The sequence below is a fragment of the Bos javanicus genome, chromosome 2, assembly GCF_032452875.1.
Source record: "Bos javanicus breed banteng chromosome 2, ARS-OSU_banteng_1.0, whole genome shotgun sequence".
Lineage (NCBI taxonomy): Eukaryota > Metazoa > Chordata > Mammalia > Artiodactyla > Bovidae > Bos > Bos javanicus.
In genome coordinates this window covers 5,991,129-6,009,849 of record NC_083869.1, presented here as the reverse complement: position 1 = coordinate 6,009,849, position 18,721 = coordinate 5,991,129, and the positions used below count along the sequence as shown (strand labels likewise).

Below are 18,721 nucleotides of genomic sequence, written 5' to 3'. Positions count from 1 at the left end.
TCTTATAACCTAATCTTGGGAATGAGGTACCATCACTATGCCCTATTCTATGGGTCACACAGACCACGCCTGGTACAGTGTGGGAGGGGACTCCACCAGGGCGTGATTACTGGGAGGTCATCGAGGGCTGTTTGGAGGCTGGCTACCATTCTTGAATAGTTTTTTCTTCTCTCGTTGCCAATCAGTCATCCAGGCATACCAGTGATTTCTTTGCAACCTATCTCAGATTTGCCCACTCCTAACACCTCACTGCTACTGTCCTAGTACCCATATTCATGTTCATTCCAGATGTAACTTCTCTCTTATCTCTCAACCATCACATCCTTTACTGATTTTACTGAAAACAAGCCTTCCTAGGATACCTTTTGACTTATTATTTAATTGCTAAAAAATCTCCCAGTCATCTATTACTATGCTGTTCAAGCTTCCCAGGTGGTGCTGGTGGTAAAGAACCTGCCTGCCAGTGCATCTCCTGATGTAAGAGAGGAGGGTTCGATCCCTGGGTTGGGAAGATCCCCTGGAGCAGGGCATGGCAACCCACTCCAGTATTCTTGCCCAGAGAATTCCATGGACAGAGGAGCCTAGCAGGCTACAGTCCATGGGGTCCCACAGAGTTGGGCATGACTGAAGCGACTTAACATACACACATGTTGTTCAACACCAGACACAAATGATACTGAACACTTGAAAGGTGTCTAGTGCAACTGAGGAAATGAATTATTTTTAATTTAAATTTAACAATTGAACCAGTGACTAAAACATTTCTTAATATTGCTTACCTTTGAGCCACATTTCTGAGTGCCCTTTCTTTTCAACTTCCTCTCTCTGGCCACATGGAATTTCATACACACTTGTGGTATATCTGCCTCTCTCTTGGTGCTTTGTCTAGTCACTGAGGGCCTCTAACGATCCAGATGCTGAGTTAGGTGTTAGGCCCTGCAGCCTTGGAGTTTACATGGTGCAATGGGAGCACAGAGTAGGGCCACTTGTCATAGTCTAGGAATCAGAAAAGGCTACTCAGAAGAATTCAGGTTGTTCTGTTTTTTATCCATTTGGCTGCTTTGGATCTCAGTTGCAACACATAGAATCCTCATTACATCATGTGAGGTCTTTCATTGTGGCCCACGGACTCTCTAATTGTGGTTCACAGGCTCAGGAGTTGTGGCACGGGCTTAACTGCTTTGTGGCATATGGGATCTTTGTTCCCCAACCAGGGATCAAACCCACCTCCCATGCATTGAAAGGCAGATTCTTAACCACTGGACCACCAGGGAAGTCCCTGGTTTAACTGTTTTGAGCTATAAATTGGTCACCTTAGATCCAGAGATCATGAGATTTAACCATCTGTTTGGATACTGGGGATGTTCATGAGTTCCAGCATTATGTGGATTTGGTAGGCAATGATGGTTTGTTTCTCAGATCATCAGCCAGTATCATGCTCAGTGTATTGATTCAAACAGCAGCTGATAAAGTTAGGAGCATGAATAAAATAGGAAATTTCAAAAACAAAGATGGTTTCTGTTAGAAAAAAAAATCTGTGTATATATGCACAGAAACACTAGAAGAATATATACCCAAAATGTTAGCAGCAGTCATCCTTGGGTGGTAGTAGAAACAGGGGTGACTCTCTACTTCGCTATTACAATTTATATTTTTTATTGTTTCTCTTGAGAGTAAATAATTGTTTTGCAACAAAAAGTGGTTTTTAAGGACATAAAAAACATTACACAAGACCTACCACGTTTTCTTTGTAGGTGATTCCCCAAATACTTTTTGGATGAATTTGCGATGTGCACTAGGTTTCTAGTAAATTGCCACCAGGTGGTGATTACATCACATCAAAGATGGAAAGACATGTTTTTTTCTTAAGGTAGTGCCTCCAAATCAGATTCCTTATGTAAGAGCTTTCATTTATTGCTTATTTTGATATAGTGCATGCACAATTGTGTCCTTAATAATTAAAATAATAATACATGCATAACTCTTATATATACAGCCCAAGATATAACACTGACATTATGAAGCACTGTATTTTCAAAAAACATAAGCCTTGTACATGATAATAGTACAAACGTCTATTTGCATATTTCTAATAATGGGCATATTTCTAATATGTAATGTCAAATTAGCATCATTATTTTGAAATATGCATACTATATACAGTCTTGAGGATTTCAGTTTAGCAATAAATATTTTATATTACCACTATAACATCCCCAAATTAATAAATGTGTAAATTGACCTGTCCTACCAAGTTTGATAAGTAGAGTTACAAATACTGTGATGTTAGCAAGGTCAACTGGAAACTATGTAATCAGGAAAACATTTTGTGATAATTATAGCTTTTAAACTCTTCTAGGTTTCCCTAGAATTGTATGCATCTGTACAATGGGCTTCCCTGGTGGCTCAGCAGTAAAGAATCCTCCTGCAATGCAGGAGCCACAGAAGACGGGAGTTCCATCCCTGGGTTGGGAAGATCCCCTGCAGGAGGGCATGGCAACCCACCCCAGTACTCTTGCTTAGAGAATTCCTCATACAGGAAGCCTGGTGGGCTGCAGTCCATAGGGTCGCAAAGAGTCAGACACAATTGAAGCAACTATACACACATGCATACATAGCAATAATAATATGTAGGAAGACTAAAATTTATCTTAAAGTATGCATATACTTAGCTCTTATGAACTTTGGATTTCTTAATATTTGCTATTTCTTTGGAGGAGGAGAAATAAAATCAAATGACTGTCAAAATCATATGTTTTTCCACTTACATGAGAAGACTTCGAGTCCTTTTCAGAGTCATATTTTTATTGTTCTGGTGTTTGGTTGGTGAGGTTTGTTACTATTAATGCTACATTCACTTTCCCAAAGATAAAAAGGTAACAAACGAGAAACGTGAATATCAGTATTCTGTGCAGCCTCAATGCTCAGAAACCCTCCTTTGAGACCCTTGCCTCCAAATCTTAAATTAAAAAAACCAAGATAATGCATCCCATGTTATTAGTGGTAAGATCAATCAAAATTTGTAAAATTTCTGCCTGTATTTAGGAGCAAAATTGTCACTTAAAACAAAAAGATAGTGGAAGGCAAGATCACAATATTTGTTTGGTGTGTGTTTTTAAGATTCAGAGTGGGGACTTCACTGGTGATCCAATGGTTAAGAATCTGCCTGCCAATGTAGGAGACACAGGTTCGATACTTTGTCTGGGAAGATTCCACATGCCACAGGGCAACAAAACCTGTGTGCCACAACTATTAAACCAACGTCTTTTCCTCAAACTGCAGTGAAGACCCAGCACAGCCTAAATAAATAAATGAAATTTAAAAAAAAACCTTCCTGCCACAGAGTGGATAAGGTAGGAAATAATATGCAGCTGATGAAAAACTTGTGATAAATCATAACATCAAAGATTTCTTTTTGGGGAAAACACTTTTCCCCAAGTTTTAAGTTATGACTTCAACAACAACAAATTAGAGATAGCTGCAGCTCTACTCTCATCTCCTCCTAGACCCTGGAGTATGTTGAGGACAAAACCTCCATAATCACCCAGAAGATAAGACTATCTAAAGCGAAGACAGGGGCTTCCCTGGTCGCTCAGTGGTAAAGAATTCACCTGCCAATGCAGGAGCCACTGGTTCAATCCCTGATGTGGCGGAAGATGCGCCGGAGCACCTAAGCTCGTGTGCAACAACTACTGAACCTGCGCTCTAGAGCGCAGGAGCCACAGCTACTGAAATCCACGTGCCCCAGAGCCTGTGCTCCACAGCAAGAGAAGCCGCTGCCATGAGAAGCCTGTGCAGTGCAATTCAAGAGTAGCCTCTGCACCAACAACTAAAGAAAAGCCTGCACACCAGTGAAGACCCAGCATGGCCAAAATTAAATAATTTTTTTTTTTTTTAAAGGGAAGATGAGCAAGAGACCAGAAATGGCAGTGGGGACATAGATGGTGACTGGGAATTAGCGTCCTTTTCCTCATCTTGGTGTCAAGCAATAGTCTGCAACTTTCATTAACTCACTGGTGCTCACAGAAGCATCTGCTGAACCACATTTGTTGCTGTTTCCAAGGTAAAATTTAACTGTATATTCAGGTAATATATTTAACTTGTGAAAAAAAAAAAAAGAGGAAAAATGTTTGATCCCTGGTCAGGGAACTAGATCCCACACGCATGTTGCAACAAAGACCCAAGATCCAGAGTATCTCAACTAAGACCAAGTGCAGCCTAAGACAGAAACAAACAAATATTAAAAAATAAAGCTGTGTGAACAATAACAGCCAAAACAGGAGTTCAGTATATGTTCTTTCTAATCTTCCAATGCGTTCTTTCGAAACTTCCTTTGTAGAAATTTGAGACTGATCACACTAAGCAAACATTTCAGTAAACATTTCAGTGTCAGCATATCCTGTAGGGAAAAAACACTTTTCTTTTCATGAAAAGCACTTAGGATAAAAAGTTCAGTAACTGTAAAGACATTTGAAAGCTAAAATTATTTTTAAGTTCTTAAGTGTTAGGATTATATACTTGTTTCCTAATATTACCTAAGTAATGATGAACTTTATGGATCATAGGAGGAAGTCACTAAACAAAAGAGATCACAGTATAATTTGCATATGAAAGATCTACTTGTTTCCACTGGCCTTTCCAGTCTCTTGGCTTAAGGTTTTACCAGAATAAGTAGGTAACATGAGGTATGGAGGGTGTGGTTTGGGGAAAGAATTGGATTCTGCATATTAGACATCTTAAACAAGCTTCTTAAAGTTCTATTTTTGAATGCCTAAGAAGTTTAAAGAATTTTAATGCACCTTTCCCTATGAAATTAGTATCATACTCATGTTTGCCATGTAATATCCAAAAGGTAGATTATAAAATTAACAGTTCTAAAAAAAAATGCTGGGCAAATGTATTTCAAAGCAAAAATCAAAAAAGGAAAAAGCAATGAAGATATAAATATTAGAAATATAAGCTAAAGAGTATCAAGGGGTCTCCAACAAAAGTTGATTTTAGGACTTTACATGGATAGCTAAAGTAAACAAGGAAATATTGAGGAATATTTAACAATTGGAGGAAATGACTCATTGATAATATGCTTGCTCCAGAGGTTAACCTTTGTACTTGAACAACAGAGAATTCTACACCTAATCAGCAGGGACTGAGCTGGGCAGTTAATTTAAAAAGTGTTCAGATGAAGCAAGGCTATCCAGTGTCCCTGCCCTGAATATTTTGCTCTCAGTTTCCAGCTTTTAATTCCCTTGAGACAGAGGAGAGCTCAGATCCTAAGTATCCATATGTAATACTTCAAGGCTTTGACGTTTATTCTGTTTCACATCTTGGAATTCAGTAATCAGCCCTTCTACGGAAAGGTAAGTGAAAAAAAGATAATTCCCATTTTATGAAGTTTAATGCATGTATGTGTTTGGGTTTTGTTTGTGTGTATAGAGTGTGAGAGAGTAAAGATACACTCAGGCCTGGTGAGACTGATAGAGATAAGCCTATGTTCCCATATACTGGGAAGTGCCTATAAATATATCTGCATGACTTGTTCTAGAAATTAACCCTTTGCTTTTGTGGGATTTCAGCTATGTGTAGCCCTCAATACCACACTCAAAGCTCCCTACTTTATATAGTTTAGTTAATTTCACTGTAATTTAAGAAAAATTCAAGGAGTTTTAAATATTCTATCAAAAACGTTAAGGATTCTTCTTCCCCTAAATTCTTCCATAAACCATGGATATGCTTTATTTTCATGAGTTGTTCCATCTTTTCTAAGGCGAGTATAAACGATTTGTATTAATTAATGAATTTTTTTTTTCGCTGAGTCTTCGTTACAGCACACTGGCTACTGAGTTGTGGCTCGAGGGCTCCAGAGTACAGGCTCAGGAGGTGTGGCACACCCACTTCATTGCTCCACCACAAGTGGAGTCTTCACAGAGCTGGGGTTGACCTCCTGTCCTCTGCACTGGCAAGTGGATTCTTATCCACTCCACCACCAGGGAAGTCCTATCAGTTAATGATTTTTAAAGGAAAACAAAAATAAGATTGTGCGATACGGTGCTAGAAATCTCATAACTAAATCAATTCAAGTTTAGTTCTTGTTTGAATAACCTACATTTCTGCCTATTTGTTAGCTACCTAACATCCTATGGTTGAGTCATTTTTACAGATGCCTAACAGATAAGATATAGGTGCAAATGCTCCAAAACCCATTACAATCCAGCAGATTACAGTCAACACCGATTTCAAGTTTGCAACAGCTGATTTCAAGCTCTGAAGTGTGACAGTGACAGGCATGTAACACTGATCCATGTGACAACAACTGGTGACCTCAGTGCTAGCTTGATATGACTGAGTGAAGGATATGACTGAGTCTAGGAGGCTGTGAGCACTCCCTGCTGACACTACTATATTGACCCTTATGCTAGAGGTCTTGGCTAATATGTCATTAAAAATCATATTTCAAAGGAATATTTAATGATATGGTGAAATGCTCATAAATGATTATTAAAGGGCAGTTTACAAAACAGTATGTTTGGTAATATTTGTGGAAATAATATATATATATATATATATATATATATATACACACACACACACACACACACAGAAAAGATGGAAAGTTATACTCCAAAATGTTAACAGTCACAGAATTTGGGATGCGTTTTGTTTCATTCTTTACATTTTCCATATTTTCTCAAAGTTTCTACAACTTGTCTTCATAATGCATTGTTTTTATAACCAGAAAAGTGGTTAATAAATTTCATCTAAAAACAAATATTTTGAATATTTGGAAGGAATTTTGATGAAGAGTTACCCAGTTCGCTATTAAAAAGCTATGCCAGGAACTTCCCTGGTGGTGCAATGGTTAAGAATCTGCCTTGCAATGCAAGGGTCACGGGTTCAATTTCTGGTCTGGGAACTAAGATCCCACAAGACGAGGAACAACTAAACCCACATACTGCAATTACTTAGTCTGAGTGCTGCAACTAAGACGTGATGCAGCCAAATAAATAAATACAATAAATAAAAAGCTATGACTTTGGCACAGCAATTCAGAGGTGGATGAAAATGAACAAAAACAAATAGAGGATCCAGAAATATAGCCTAGAGCATAAAAGAATTTAATACACGATCTATTTGTCATCAGAGATTAGTAGGAAAAGGATGTCTGTTCAATAATGATGTCAGGAAAACTGGCTAGATTTTTGAGCCGGGGAAATCAATTTAGAGCGTCCCAAAATAACCTCTAGGGACTTCCCTGGCAGTCCAGTGGTTAAGACTTTGCCTTCCAATGCAGGTTGGATCCCTGGTCAGGGAGCTAAGAGCCACATGCCTCCCGGCCAAAAAAAAAAAAAGACAAAACAGGAGCAATATTGAAACAAATTCAATAAAGACTTAAAAAACTTACAGATTATTAAAGACTTAAATCTAAAATATCAAATAGTGAAAAATAGCAGGAGAAATAAAAGTGAATATTGATCTGATCTTTGGTTGTAAAAGGATTTTCTAGGCATAAATACAAAGACTCATAGATTTGACTACACACAAAAAAATTTTAATTTGTAATAATAAAAATTCATCATAACAAATTACTCACAACAAATGTGACAAAGAGTTGCCATATGCACTATATTATTAATTGAATTAAACAGGGTAAATAGTAAGACTACAATATTACTAGTTTGTGAGCTCCATTAGGGCAGAGGCATAATTGTATTGTTTATCATTTATATCCATTAGCAGAATACCTAGATACAAGGAATTATATGTGGAAGCTGCTGTATAACACAGGGTCGTCTTGTGTTGGAGTGGATGGAAGACGAGAGGGGCGTCTCAAAAACGAGGGGATATACATATATATGGGCTTCCCTGCTGGCTCAGACAGTAAAGAATCTGCCTGCAATGCAGGAGACCCAGGTTTGATCCCTGGGTTGGAAAGATCCCCTGGAGAAGGGAATGGCAACCCACTCCAGTATTCTTGCCTGGAGAAACCCATGGACGTAGATGCCTGGTAAGCTAGAGTCTATGGGGTCACAAAAGAGCAACTAACACTTTCACTTATGACTCATTCACATTGTTGTACAACAGAAACCAGCACATTGCAAAACAATTATCCTCCTTATATACAATAACTAAAAAAAAAATATGTATTGAATAGATAAAAAATGGTCAAACATGAAAATGCAGCTAAAAACAGGTGGGAAGGAAGAGGATAAAAGGAAATATAAATGGCTAATAGACAAGGGAAATAAATTCACTAATAATAAAAATGTGATTAAAATTGTGATGAGAAACTAGGAAATGTTGGGGGGGGTGGTTTGTATTTCATAATAGATGCAATAACGAGAAAAGCAAGATCATTCACAGTGAGGAGGGTTTTGAAGGGCAATGGGCAAAATCATATGGTTGACCGTGTGATTCTAGGAATCTAACCTAGAGACATATACTAGACACTTGATATTTATGAAGGATATATCTTCCAGACTCTTGTACTCTCCAAATCTGTATTTTTAAACTGTGTTCCAAGGAGCCCTGGGATTCTGCAGGCATGTCCTAAGGTCTGGTTCAAAGATGAGAAAGAAGCTTCTCTCAAATCTATATATGACTTTTGTCTCATTTATATGGTATACCTGATATTTAAGAATATTTCCTTAAAGATTCCATGGAAAACATCAAATTTTAACACCACCATATTGTAGTGGATGATGTCTTCAATAAAATGCAACTGAGTGTTTCTTGTCAAAAAACGTATGGAGAAGTGGAGAACAATAGTCAGAGGGTTACATTCCCAAGCACTGGCCTCAGAGTAATTCAAATTCCTGTTTCAGGAAACTTGTAAATCATTCTACAATTACCTTGCCAATACCTGAAAGCTCAGATGTAAAATATGATGCATACAAAATAAAAGATTTGTGTTTTACGGTGTTCACCAACGTGCCTTCCCTGGTGGCTCAGATGGTAAAGCGTCTGCCTACAATGAGGGATACCCGGGTTCAATCCCTGGGTCGGGAAGGTCTCCTGGAGAAGGAAATGGCAACCCACTCCAGTATTCTTGCCTGGAAAATCCCATGGATGGAAGAGCTTGGTAGGCTACAGTCCATGGGATCGCAAAGAGTCGGACACAACTGAGCGATTTTCTTTCATTTTCACTTTCAGTGTTCTTTAATCCATCATTCTGTCTTAATGGGAACCAACTTCCACTTAGATGCTGCAACAGAAGAGATTTTATTGAGCTGACTATTTACAGAAACTTAGGGTTAGGTTTGGAGAAGGCAATGGCACCCCACTCCAGTACTCTTGCCTGGAAAATCCCATGGACAGAGGAGCCTGGTAGGCTGCAGTCCATGGGGTCGCTAGGAGTCGGACACGACTGAATGACTTCACTTTCACTTTTCACTTTTATGCATTGGAGAAGGAAATGGCAAACCACTCCAGTATTCTTGCCTGGACAATCCCAGGGATGGGGGAGCCTAGTGGGCTGCCGTCTGTGGGGTCGCGCAGAGCTGGACATGACTGAAGCGATTTAGCTGCAGCAGCAGCAGGGGCTGCCTTGCAGGAACCCTAGAGGCCCAAAACATCAAAAAAAAAAAAAAAGAGGTGGGGGGAAAAAATCCCCCAACCTTCCTCCTTTTTCCTTTTGCTACTCTCCAATCTACTGTTGGGCTCCCTGAGAGCTTAGTAAAGAATCCGCCTGCAATGCAGGAGACCCCAGTTTGATTCATGGGTTGGGAAAATCCCCAGGAGAAGGGATAGGCTACCCATTCCAGTTTTCCTGGGCTTCCCTTGTGACTCAGCTGGTAAAGAATCCGCCTACAATGCGGGAGGCCTGGGTCTGATCCCTGGGTTGGGAAGATCCCCTGGAGAAGGGAAAGGATACCCACTCCAGTATTCTGGCCTGGAGAATTCCATGGACTGTATAGTCCATGGGGTCTCAAAGAGTTGGACACGACTGAGCAACTTTCACTTTCAATCTACTGTTGGTTCACCCACTGCCCAATCCTCAGAGGAAGCCAGCTGGCAACAGAGCCCAAAGAAAATAGTCTCTGAAAGTTCTGCCTTTTGAGGACAGAGTACGGCAAAGAAGGAAGGAAACAGGATCTGGCAAGCAGCAAGTAGGAAATAACCAGCATACTTACAACAGGGCATACTGGGAACCCAGATGTCCAATAACAGCGGAATGCATAGCTAAATAAAGGTACTGACCATTCTCCAGTGAAATAAATAATGGTACTCAAAAGATCATTGTGTATTCAGGGAGTACACAGAGAGAGGGAAAGTGAATTTGGGGGAACTTTTCTCAAACCATCAACTAAAGGCCTTGTTGTTGCTCAAGCAAAGTTTCTATTTTTACTTATTTCAAAAACAATTACATATTCACTATTGGAAGCATATACATACAACAAAAAGCCCCAGATAGCTACAATCTCACCCCTATCCCAAGGTCACTATCAACATCTTATAATATCGACAGCTTGTATTTTTCCAGTTCTTTTTCTATGCATATATACACATAATTGGGCTTCCCTGGTAGCTCAGTCAGAAAAGAATCTGCCTGCGGTGCAGGAGACCCAGGTTCCATCTGCGGGTCAGGAAGATCCTTTGGAGAAGGAAATGACAACCCACTCCCGTATTCTTGCCTGGAAAATCCCATGGACAGAGGAACCTAGTGGGCTACAGTCTATGGGGTTGCAAGAGTTGGACATGATTTATCAACTACACCACCACCACCATACACATAATTATGTTGAATTTGGTATAACATAGTGTTCTTGCCTGGAGAAGCCCAGGGAAGGGGGAGCCTGGTGGGCTGCCATCTATGGGGTCGCACAGAGTTGGACACGACTGAAGCTACTTAGCAGCAGCAGCAGCAGCAGATATTCTTTGGTAAACTGTATTTTTCCATTTAACAAACCATGAATACTATATCATGCAACAAATATCATTCTGAAAATTTTTTAAACATTTAAAAACTTAAAAAAAAACTTGTTTCACACTTGGTTGGAATGAATTTCTATCCTCAGACATTTAGTTGCTTTCTTTTTGACTATTACCAAATTCACCATGATCAACTTTCTTGCAGTCAACTCTTTGCACGCATTACTGATCTCAGGCCAATTTCAGGCCACAACCAGTTTTTCTACAACATTCAAGCTAATGGCGCTCATATTTTTGCAGAGTTAAAAAAAAAAAAAACACACAGACAAAGAAGAAAAGCAGGAGAGACGTATGTGGCCAGCAAAGCCTAAAGTATTTACTGTCTGGATTTTTATAGAAAATATTTGTCAATCCCTGCATTATGAATTCCCAGAAATGTAATTTTTGAGTCCAAGGGTGTGAACATTTTTGAGGCTTTGATTGCATTCTGCCAAACTGCCCTCCAGAAACACTGAGGTAAGTTATGCTTTTCTCAGCAGATGAGCTTGCTCATTTGCCATACATCCTGTCTCAAGGGTCGGTGGCCCGAATTGTTAGCTCTATTCCCTCACTCCCTTGAAGGTGCATTTTCTTCATTTCTACATTTTCACTTCTCTTAAAAATACTTTGGCCATTTGCATTTGACTTTCATGATTTAACTAATTTATATTTTGCCCATTTTTAAAAACAAGATATTTTATTTTTAAGATCTTATTAAATGAGGACGTTACGTTCATCTTTCATATATAATGCACATTTTTAAAAGATTTTTTTAATGTAGACCATTTTTAAAGTTTTTATTGAATTTGTTGCAACATTGCTCCTGGGTTTTTTTGGGGGGCCACATCACATGGCATGTGAAGTGTTTGATCAGGGATTGAACCTAAGCCTGCTGCAGTGGAAGCGTGGAGTATTAATCACTGGACTACGGGAAGTGCTGCTTGCTGCTTCTGTTTTACGGTTTGGTTTTTTGGCCACAAGGTATGTGGAATCTTAGCTCCTCAACCAGGGATGGAACCCACAGTCCCTACACTGGAAGGGGAGGTCTCAACCACTGGACCACCAGGGAAGTTCCTATATTGTATATTTTGGAGTAATTTTTACTTTTACCGTATGGGTTTCTTTGATGAAAGAAGTTAAAAATTCCATAGTCAGATCTGTCACTTTCCTTTGTAATTTTATCCTTTGTTCCACACTTACTTTGAGATGAAAAGCAATTCACTTATATTTTCTCTTTGCACTTTTAAGATTTTTTTTTTCACTTTTAAGATTTTTTAAAAACTTTAAATCCTGCTCAAATTTAGTGTCTGAGAATTTTTTAAAAGTATGAACAGGTAAAATAATGTGAGTCCCGGAGTCATACTGCTGAGTTCAAACGTGGTCTCACCACTCTGGGCTTCCCAGGTAGGGCTAGTGGTAAAGAACCTGCTTGCCAAGGCAGGAGACATAAGAGACTTGGGTTCAGTCCCTGGGTTGAGAAGATCCCCCGGAAGAGGGCATGGAATCCACTCTATTCTTGCCTGGAGAATCCCATGCACAGACAGTCCATAGGGTCCCAAAGAGTTGGACATGACTGAAGCGACTTACCACACATGCATGCTACATAGTTGAATAAATTGGTTAACCTCTCTAAGTCACAGTTTTGTTTATTAAATTGAGATTAACAGTAATCCTAACCATAGGATTGATATAGGAATGAATAGCTATAAAAGACAAAAGCACTTAGCCATTAGCTATTATCATAGCAGCAGAGAATACTTCAGGCAAAATAAATAACATGTATAAAGGCACAAAGGAATGAAACAAATTTATGCGTTTAGGAAACTAGATGTGGTGTGGTAAAACGGGGTGTCAAGTGTGAGGGGGCAGGGTTGACAGACTGGAGGGGGAGAGAAGCTTTGCCTAGAAGCTTGCTCTCCATAGGACGACCGGGGTAGCGGGAGCCAGTGAAGGCTTTTAAGCAAGCAACCCACTGAGACGTGCAATGTAGGGTGAGCTCTGTGGTAGCAAAGTGGAAAGTGGAATAGATTCAGTTGCAGATGAACACAGCTTTGTCACAAAAACATCCTGCTCCACCCTTCACTCCCCCAGTTCCTCCTCCCTCGGGGCAAATTCTTTGCTCTCTCTATTCTGGTATTTGCTTCTTTACTTCCAAAGATCATGTTCAAACTATTTCTTGACCTTTGTCCATCAAAGATAGAAATGGGATAATGATAAATAAACAATAACAAAGGAAATGGACCTAACGAGCCCTAAGGGGATGGATCTAAAAAATGAATCTGGAGAGACAAGAAAGAATGAATCAGCTGGACTTGCTAGTGAGTGAAAGCCGGGTAATGGAGTTGGGGTGGGAAGGAGGAGAAGTTGTCTCAGTCAGACATCACAGAAGCAGGCTGGGAGCAAATCTGTCTGGGAGACTAACCTTTCAAGCATCATTTCCTGGACTATGACAAGTTGAGCATTACACCAGACCCATCTTGGTGGTTTCCCACTGCTGTGAGGACCAGGTCTTGATAACTCAGGAGGTTTGGGGAAATGGGGATCAGAAAATCTGGTAGCTAGAACACTAAAACAGAGCACTGTAATTTCATGCCAGGGAATGAGTATATAGACAGTGGTCTCCTCTGCCCTCCAAGGCGGAAGGGCCCAGTTCCTCCTACATGAGCCTGTTTGTCATTTGGGGTCCTGCAGACGTGATCATTTCTTAGGTGTGCCATGAAGTGATAGGATGTGTGAAGGGCTTTAGAAGGCCCAGGGTTCTCACTAACCACATCCAGCCTGCTGGGCCGCCGGCCAGCCCCCTTCTATTCAAAACTCTGTAGCCCTTTAAAAATGTCTACCCTTCTCCCTGTCACCACTCATTCCTATCTCCACCCAGCATTCAAAACCATCCTTAAGGTATGCTGAATCCCACAGTTTAAAGCGTTTAAGAGAGAAGAGTTTCCTACCCACGGTGTGCTTCCGGTCAAGGTGGCCTTAAGCCCACACCGTGTAAGTCAAGCGCCCAGGAGAGGCTGCGCGGGTTTGCCGAACAACCCGCACGCTTGACATTTCTAGTAGAACAATGGGACCCCATTGTCACCCTCAGGAAGTCCATCTTCACAGCTGCCAACCCGTTCGTCAAACCCATAATCCTCAAAAAAAAAAAGGTGGGGGGGGGGACGGAAGAATGGAAGAGGACGATACTAAAACCGAATTTGTGGGCGATTGCAAGAGCAAAACAACAGTGGATTAGGTGACCCTGGAGCCCTTCTCTTCCTGGCACTTCCCTCTGAACCATCACGCTCCACTTGTGACGTTGCAGACTCGGGCAGACAGGCGTGGGATGCCCGCTTCGCCCCGGGAGCCTCGAGGCGTCACCGCGGCTTTCCACGCCGCGGTCCCGGGGGACGCGAGGGGGCGGCGGCTTGGCGGATGCTGCGGTCTGCGATCCCGGGCCGAGCGAGGCCGCGAGCTGCCCGGCTGCGCCTCGCTTTCGGACGACCACCGCCGCGCTCCCCGCCCCTCGCCCTGGAGCTGCGCCGGCGGCCGTACGCCCGGCGCCCCTCGCTAGCCTCGCACTCCGGGCCACCTCCTCCTCCGCATTTTCCGCCTCCTCCTCCCCCGCCTCTTCCGTTTCTGGAGGGAAAGGCTGCAGCCTCCTTCTGGGCTCCGCATCCCGGCTTAGGTAATACGTTTTCCTCTTTACGCGCCCCTCGCCCCGGCGCCACAACCTCCCTTCCTGCTCGGATCTGGGTCTCCCCGCTGGGCGAACAGCACGCACTCATCGCCTCTCCGCACGGTAGGTGAGTAAACCTGGGTCGGGAGGGCGCCTTGCCTCTCCGCCCGGCCTGTGATGACCTCTGTCCACTGCAGCGAGCCCGCCACCCAGCCCGGCCTCGCTGCTGCTACCAGCCGGGCGGAGGAGCTCTCGCGTCCTCTGGCTCCCTCAGCTACGCAGAAACTGCCCGAAAGAAATAGACGGAAGGAAGAAAGACTGGCAAACAACTTTTTTTTTTTTTAACTCGATCATTAGCATTTTTAAGTCGTAGAAGCTCATCTGACTGTAGCCGAGCGCCGTGGTCCAGGTTCAACAGGTAGATGGCGTAGCTGTCAAGCGCCCCCTCGTTTTGCTTTGAGAGATGCTTCCAAGTGTCCACCGCTGTTGGCTGACGCTAGTGACCTAAGATGAATGTAAAATAAACATGAAGGGACTATATTTAGAAGCCTTTGCCTTCTTGCATTTAATCCCCTGCATTTTGAAAGGCTGTTTTGTGAGATGTGCATAGTTATTTGGTGTGACCAGAGTAGAGGGGAAAATAGTTCACATGGGTTTGGCCGAATTAAGTATATTGTTAAGATACAAAGAGCGTGAAAAAAAATTCCCTAGATTATTTATTACACTCATGAAGAATACATAGAAACGATTAGAGTATTTGGGGGATTTTTCCGTTTTAAAGCTACTTTTAAAGTGTTGAATAAGCAGAAGTTTGCCCGCTGTGTGAATGCGTTCACTTTCACAGAACAGTGGGTTAAGGCTGTGTGGATAGACCTCTTGAGTGCATCCCACATGTTGAATAAAACCTTTTTTGTTACTTTTTTCCTGTGACTCCTAGCTTTAAAAATCAAAGAAATTGATAAGGATCAGCCGTACTCAGCCTGATAATAGTCTAATAATGAAAATAATCTACCGAACCACTATTGACTGATGACTTAGCTAAGTGACCTAATGTTTTACTTTTTAAAATAGGGAATATTAAGGGGAGAAAGGTAATAGAATAGTTCGTTTTTTCGAGGCAGATATTTGTATTCTTAGAATCTACTTTTAAGCTCTTGTGGATTTTTAAACTACTCTTGAAGTTAGTTCTTACTCATAGTCATGAAGAAGATTACGTAAAATGCATAAAGTTACAATTTATTTTTTCATAGAATAAGCTACCATTTCTTTTCAAGCTTTTGGACTAAATTACCACTTGGTTGGAAATTGCAGCTTGGACTCATACTACTTAATGTGAAATGTCTTATTATAGATTTAAATTACAGCTATACTAGTGGTAGTTCTGAAAAAAAAATCATGTCTAATTTGAAATATAAGGCCTGTTAGGGCGTCTGTGGGGTCGCACAGAGTCGGACACGACTAAAGCGACTTAGCAGCAGCAGCAGAGGCAAACAAAAGCTTTACAGTATTCATTATACATTTATTTCTGCTTTTATTTCTGTCTCTGATACCAATTAGAATATGTCTTAATCCATTTCATTTTGTAGACAAATTGCCTGAGATAATGGTGATAATAAAACCATGTGTCTTCATTTATTAAGAGTGAGGATGCTATATTTATGAAATTTTTCTCGATATGTGTCCTCAATAAATGTCCTTGTTAAAACATTTTGAATCTTAAGCATTAATTGCTTAAGCATTAATAATTGCTTAAATTAATGAAGCAAATACAACTCTCTAGATTGATGTTTTTGTTTGATTTGGAGTTTAGAGATGAAGGAAGAGCTGAGGGTACTTTGTTTCTCATCTCTCATGATTGGTGAGTAGCAGTCCCCAAACTTGTCTAATTTTTAAAATTACCCAGGGACTAAAGAGCACATGAGAGGAGGGGAGGACAGCATTGGTTCTAAAAGACTTCCAGTTTGCTACCTGGGATTTTCTGAATCAGAATTTCTAAGGGAAAGAAGATACTTAAAATAGGTCAAAATGATAAAAATTTCAAAGGGCAAACCAGAACAAACACAAAAGGCAAGATTGGAAATCACAGATAGGCAATAACTGTTGCTGATATAATCTTTTCCCATTCCTGAAGATAACATGTTCATAAATGGAAACTGTGGTTTTGCTAATGTGATAATGTCACACATTGAGGAAATCTGAAACTTTTATATCATTCTTAGTCAAGCCTTCCAGGGTGATTGAATTTAGCAAAGATTTTTACATATTCAGTCTCTTTTTTGTGGTAGGCAATCTTAATTTAAGTTCTTTAATGTTATAAGAGCATTTTATTAATGGATATTTAGTGCAGGTTCTGCTTTGTTGACTATGCCAAAGCCTTTGACTGTGTGGACCACAATAAACTGTGGAAAATTCTGAAAGAGATGGAAATAGCAGACCACCTGATCTACCTCTTGAGAAATTTGTATGCAGGTCAGGAAGCAACAGTTAGAACTGGACATGGAACAATAGACTGGTTCCAGATAGGAAAAGGAGTACGTCAAGGCTGTATAATGTCACCCTGCTTATTTAACTTCTATGCAGAGTACATCATGAGAAACACTGGGCTGGAAGAAGCACAAGCTGGAATCAAGATTGCCAGGAGAAATATCAATAACCTCAGATATGCAGATGACACCACCCTTATGGCAGAAAGTGAAGAGGAACTAAAAAGCCTCTTGATGAAAGTGAAAGTGGAGAGTGAGAAAGTTGGCTTAAAGCTCAACATTCAGAAAACTAAGATCATGGCATCCGGTCCCACCACTTCATGGGAAATAGATGGGGAAACAGTGGAAACAGTGTCAGACTTTATTTTTCTGGGCTCCAAAATCACTACAGATGGTGACTGCAGCCATGAAATTAAAAGATGCTTACTCCTTGGAAGGAAAGTTATGACCAACCTAGACAGCATATTGAAAAGCAGAGACATTACTTTGCCAACAAAGGTCCGTCTAGTCAAGGCTATGGTTTTTCCAGTGGTCATGTATGGATGTGAGAGTTGGACTGTGAAGAAGGCTGAGCACCAAAGAATTGATGCTTTTGACCTGTGGTGTTGGAGAAGACTCTTGAGAGTCCCTTGGACTGCAAGGAGATCCAACCAGTCCATCCTAAAGGAGATCAGTTCTGGGTGTTCATTGGAAGGACTTATGCTGAAGCTGAAACTCCAGTACTTTGGCCACCTCATGTGAAGAGTTGACTCACTGGAAAAGACCCTGATGCTGGGAGGGATTGGGGGCAGGAGGAGAAGGGGACGACAGAGGATGAGATGGCTGGATGGCATCACCGCCTCGATGGACATGGGTTTGAGTGAACTCTGGGAGTTGGTGATGGACAGGGAGGCCTGGTGTGCTGCGATTCATGGGGTCACAAAGAGTCGGACACGACTGAGTGACTGAACTAACTAACTGTGAAAGTAATCTACAGCAAAACATTGTACCTGATCATTTTTCTTTCATATAACAGCCTTATTTGTTACTTCAGGGAGGACCAGCATGCAAATTTTAGTATCTTATTTATAACTTTTATTAAAATGACCCAACAGCATCTAAAAAAAGAAAAAAACAAAACAAAACTTGGGCATAAAATTGGTTAATTATATATGAAAACGAATTAACAAAGTAAAATATTAATTATCTATAAAAAATTCATTCAGATGAATTACCACATGGAAAGTATTTGTTTCTTTCTGTCTCTATTCCTTTGGCACTCTGTCTTTTTTTTTTTTTCTTTTTGAAAGGTGGAAAAGGGTTCCTTGCTTTCTTGTTTTCATTTTAATCAACTCAGTATTTAACATCTTTTAACTTAATTATCCAAGTTTAAATTAATGTAAGTATTTGCTAACTTTATCAATAGATACTTACATTTGTCCTTTTCTTTACAGAGTGATGATGGTAGGTTTCCCTTGATACTAATGAGAGCTGTAATAAATAGCAAAGGATTAAATTCAAATGACTAAAGGAAAATGGCTAAGGTAATCCTAATGTACTTAAACTTAAAAAAAAAAAAATCAGAGAAGGCGATGGCACCCCACTCCAGTACTCTTGCCTGGAAAATCCCATGGATGGAGGAGCCTGGTAGGCTGCAGTCCATGGGGTCACATAGAGTCGGACACGACTGAAGTGA

General features: G+C 40.7%; 1 protein-coding gene across 5 annotated transcripts in view; it reads left to right on the top strand.

The window, feature by feature from the left end:
- Nucleotides 1–5,123: 5,123 nt before the first annotated feature.
- INPP1 (inositol polyphosphate-1-phosphatase) overlaps nt 5,124–18,721 on the top strand; it is a 36,091-nt gene continuing 22,493 nt past the window's right edge. Inside the window, exon 1 of one of the 5 annotated variants that reach the window (XM_061432730.1) lies at nt 5,124–5,357. The gene's annotated coding sequence lies outside the window, so the exon portion shown is untranslated. Of the gene's footprint in view, nt 5,358–14,222; nt 14,691–14,723; nt 14,982–18,721 lie in introns of those variants that run through there. The other 4 variants (XM_061432724.1, XM_061432768.1, XM_061432745.1 and 1 more) reach the window with 4 other exon arrangements.